This window comes from Vicugna pacos, unplaced genomic scaffold (genome assembly GCF_048564905.1).
Source record: "Vicugna pacos unplaced genomic scaffold, VicPac4 scaffold_20, whole genome shotgun sequence".
In the NCBI taxonomy this organism is placed as follows: Eukaryota; Metazoa; Chordata; class Mammalia; order Artiodactyla; family Camelidae; genus Vicugna; species Vicugna pacos.
The window spans coordinates 78,704,364-78,709,272 of NW_027328741.1; the positions used below are offsets into that span (position 1 = coordinate 78,704,364).

The 4,909-nt window shown below is 32.6% G+C and overlaps 1 long non-coding RNA gene across 1 annotated transcript; it reads left to right on the plus strand.

Annotated features, from left to right (window-relative positions):
- The first annotated feature begins 1,589 nt into the window (after positions 1–1,589).
- On the plus strand, positions 1,590–3,433 carry LOC140694050 (uncharacterized). Its single transcript, XR_012069792.1, has 2 exons — positions 1,590–1,771; positions 3,161–3,433. It is a non-coding gene; the product is annotated as an uncharacterized lncRNA (long non-coding RNA).
- Positions 3,434–4,909: the final 1,476 nt, after the last annotated feature.

Below are 4,909 nucleotides of genomic sequence, written 5' to 3' on the forward strand. Positions count from 1 at the left end.
TGGCTAGGACTTCTAGTAGTGTAATTTAGGATGTGTGAAAATGAGCTTCTTTTTCTTATTACTGTACCAGAGGAAAACCTTCCTGTATGTTAACATTGAACTTGATGTTACTCATGGGTTTTTCATATATGGCTTTTATTTTGTTTAGTTAACTTCTATATAGAGCGAATTTGTAAAGAATATTTAAATAAAATAGTTAAGATCAGTTCTGTCAATAAATTTCCTACATTTCTTGAAATTGTAATTTTTCAATTCTTTGTTTTTTATAGGATGTTACCACATATAATAATCTGCGTATGTTAAATAATATTTATGAATCAAGACTAAATCCAACTTAACTATAGTTTATAATACATATAATATGCCATGAATTCAGGTTGCTAATATTTATTTAGAATGGAATTTACAGATACTGAAGTAAGAATTTACATTACAGCTTGATTTTACATTTATTTACTTAAAATTATATCTGTCATTTTGAATTTGGCTTATCCTTAATGGAATTTATTTTGAAATAAATAATATAAATTTTGGTATAAATCCAGCTATACTGGATTTATATATAATATATAATACCAGTTATATCAGTTTACTGATACAGAACATAGCTATCATTTACAATTAGTGAACAGAACACTTGCCTTAAAATGCTGTATTATATAAACAATGCCAACTATTTGAAGACTGAGAAACATATTGCTTCCTAAAATGCATTACCTGGTATTTTCCACCCCAAAACACATATACTGTTATTTCTTTGTTTTTTGATTGTTTGTTTGTTTGCCCCTTAATGGAGGCACTGCTTATTGAACCCAGGATCTTGTACATAAGAGTATTTATCAACAGCATTTTGGAACACATAACAGAAGCCACAAGAGTATGGATTATACAGATGACATGAAAATTTATTCCTTCTAGGGACTGAAAAACCTCTGACTGAAAGAATGGCAAAAATAAACTTTTGCAAATATACAATAAGATTATCTCTTTTGTACTTTTTATACCAGAATATTAAATTATATTTGTTTTACTTATACCACTGAATTACAATTTAAAACAAAAATTTCCCCCTTTGGGATTTCTTAAATTTGATTGATTATATAAATAAAATTTTATTTTATAAATGTTTACAATTTATTTATTAACATTCCAAATAAACTGATATTTATTTTTCTCATATTTTGAATATACAGCTACTGATTTTAAAGAACACAGATAAATACATACTTCCATTTCCGAATCAAATTATGTTTAATTTTAATAACAAATGATATTGAAATTGTTACACATTTTCTGTAGAGGTTTTACACAAATTTCACTTTAACTTCCAAAACTTTAAAATTATTTTTTTTGCATTATTTATTCTCTGTTCACCAATCTAGTATAAGTATGGAGATTGGTTTTATTTCATAGACCCCAAAATTATATTATTTAAAAAGATTTTGTGGGGATAATATTTGCAGATCACACTATAAAAATAAGCAACATTTATGTTTCATTTTAACTGGATGAATGAGAAGTAAACACTGGCGGAATTTTACACTTGGGTTGCTGGGATACCAGTCGTATTGTGATGACACAGCTACTCAGGTTGAGAACCATTGTGATTGCCTAGCAGTTTATCTGTGCAGGCTTGCCAAATCAGCATTTGAACCTGCAGTGCTCAAAATCATGCAGATTATAAAAGTAGATGTAGAAAAGTTATTTGAGATGACACATGTTTCTTCAGAAATTCAAGATGTGTCTCATAAAGATGGACCAACTGTTTCAGGTAACTCTGGTAGATCTCTATTGTGTGATCAAACATTCTCTGGGGACTTGGACTTAAGGTCTATGATTGAAGAAAATGCTTTTCAGACTTTGTCTGAAGAATCTTTGATAAAAAGACCATGTTACACACATTGTGTCTCAGAACCAGATGAAGATAATGATTTTCGTTCTCTGAGATTTCCAAGAAAACTCTGGAAAATGGCTAGGAGTGACCAATATCAATCCATCTGGTGGGATGATAATGGATCTTCCATAGTGATTGATGAAGATGTCTTTAAGAAGGTAGTTTTGGAAAGAAAGGCCCCTTTCAGAATATTTAAACTGGAAGTATGAAAAGTTTAGTTAGACAGCTTAACCTTTGTGGGTTTAGTAAAGTGAGGCAGAATTTTCAAAGATCTGCTTGTCTAGCTGACTTTCTGGCACAAGGAAAAGAAGTCTCTGTTTTAAGCAAGGTATTCAGAAATTTTAGTAACCACTTGGTAACTTATATATGAAAATTTATGTTGTACATCAGTCTATGGTAATATATATTTAAAGCTAGATTTTGAAAACTGTATAAAATTACCAAGTCTTAAATTCTTTATTTTTTCTAAAAATGAGGACAGTGCCATATGTATTCAAGATTCAGAGAAACTTTGCTTGCAACTATGAATCTTATCAGAAATCTATATAAAGGTATTAAAGCTGCTTGTGAAAAGTGGCATTCACAGTTACTGCAAATGCTAACTTCTTTAATTTGATGACTATACTACTTATATGTGTATTTTACAAATAAGGAAATTTAAAAAATAGCAATGTTCATATTTTCATGATATTATCTGTGCATTGTAAATGTGAAATCTGATGTTTTATACGTTAGGCTTATTGTAGTCTTGTATTTTGGTTTAAAATATTACTAAAATTTTTCACTTTGATTGTAGCTGCAGATCTACCATAATTCAAATTTTAAACGAGTCTTTCCCCAGGTTTTAATCAGAATAAAAAGAAGAGTTGGGATTAAAAATGCCTCTCTGGTATCTTCATTGTCTTAAGATTTCAATAAGAAGCACTTTATTGCAGGGGGTAATGTGGATACTCATAATTCTGGTTTTGTGGCTGACACTAGTGGAGAAAGTGCATTTTTACCTTTTGCAAAATTAAAAATGCCTCTAATTAGAAAGCCCTCTACTAGCCACATAATTGGTGATAAAACTACCCCGATCAGCGGTGATTTTTCTGGTCCATCAGACCACCAGAACAAATTGCAGTAGATCAGCATGCTATTTTAAATCAGTTGAACATTGTCCACTGGCACACTCAAAGCAGATACACTGAAGCAAATGACCTTATTATGAAGTTCATTAAAACCAAAAATTCTACTTCTCAGAACACCATCTTGTCTCCAATGCAGAGTAATTATTTTGGACTGATGGTGGAGACTTCTGCTTTTCCAAATGGATATCACAACATATCTGCCAAAGAAGGTCGTTTTTCTAAACTTCAACCAGGGAGCAATGCACGGTTTCCAGTGACAATGACAGCTTATACATCAGCTACCTCTCTTTCAAGGCCAACTCATCAGCCAACTTCACTTTATGAACGTCATCCTAATTACAAAGGATCTACCAGAGGACTACCAGTTTATGCAGGATAACAAAGATTAAAATTGATGTTGGCAAATGTTGACAGATATCTGCAATTTTCTTATTTGAACAAGAAGCATAGATGTGTACCTGTATTAACCTTATTTTTTTAAATTAGGTTAAGATTAAATGGGAGACTATATTAACATTTAAGTTAAAAAGAGATATTTGATTCATATGATCATTTGATGGAAAAATATGGGAGTAAATTTAAATACTTTCTTGTAAGGAGGAAGAGAAAATGGAAGAATTTGGAAAAAGACTAAAACATGGAGAGAGGGAAAATTACTAAGTGGTTTCTTGTTCATCCTGGAAAGTATTAAAAGGGTTTATAGGATAGGCTGGAACAGGAGATAAATGCAGGAACCGGCCCAGGGATCATGGTCTCTATTATGTCATCCCTGGAATCATAAAGGTCACATGATGTGGTCTCAGATGGCACATTCAGCATGTGGTAGAATTTAAGAAGTAATTTTATCTATGGTCGTCTTTGTGCTGTTTTCAAAGCATTAAAATTGGTGCTTTCATTTCCTGCCCTCAAGAGTCTACATTATATTTTCAAGTCAATACTTTATGTTGCTTTTATATTCAAGCCAAAGACAAGCTTACGTCCTCAGGGTGGCATTTAATGCCTTTCCAACTCTAAGCACACAAACTCATCTTGGTTTAGTCATTTCTTTATAAATCTGGCATCTCACTACCTTGGTATATCTTTATGTTTCACTGTATCTGGAAATATATCCAGGCAAACGATTGTCAACTATGTTAGCTGCAACCTCACCACTTTTACTCCAGCTCATCCTTGGATTTTGGGTGTCCTCCTTTTATCTACTTAGACTTTCCCTGTCTCAGCACAGAAACCACCTCCTCCAGATGTTTTCAGTCTATCCCCCTTTCCTTGTTTAACTTGGATACCAGCACAGTAAGCACAACACATGTCACAGGATGCATTTTTGTATTAAGTGAATGAAAAACACATGTTGACTTTAAGCAATATCTACTTTCCTGAAACAAGAAAACTCTCATGGTTTTCAAACTATTTCGTTATGGTCTTCACTGCAAACTAGATCTTTCATAGCCCAAGGACAAGTCAATCAAGACAGTAAGTGGAGTTAGGTACAGGAGACAAAGTAATATTTACTTCTTAATTCATGCCTGCAGAGGCATAAAGCAATCCATTCACATTTGCTGGATTTGTTCCTGTCTCTTCATCACCCACCCACCACAAAACAGCTGAATCTCTTCCCCATACCAATAACTATACTGACTTATTATTAATATACTTCTTAGAATCAGAGCTTTGTCCAGAAGAGACAGTGCCTTTGCAAACATTTAATGTAGGTTTATACACACCAAATAAGTTGTGCCCTTTCTAACCTTCACAAAGTAAGTATCTAAGTGGTAATATCCCCTTGGTTGTGGTTCTCGTATTCAGTAACCAAATTGCAATCTAAATTATGTGGACTAGAAGGAGGTGAGGGTGGTGGAATTAAAAATTTTCCAACTACAAGAATACC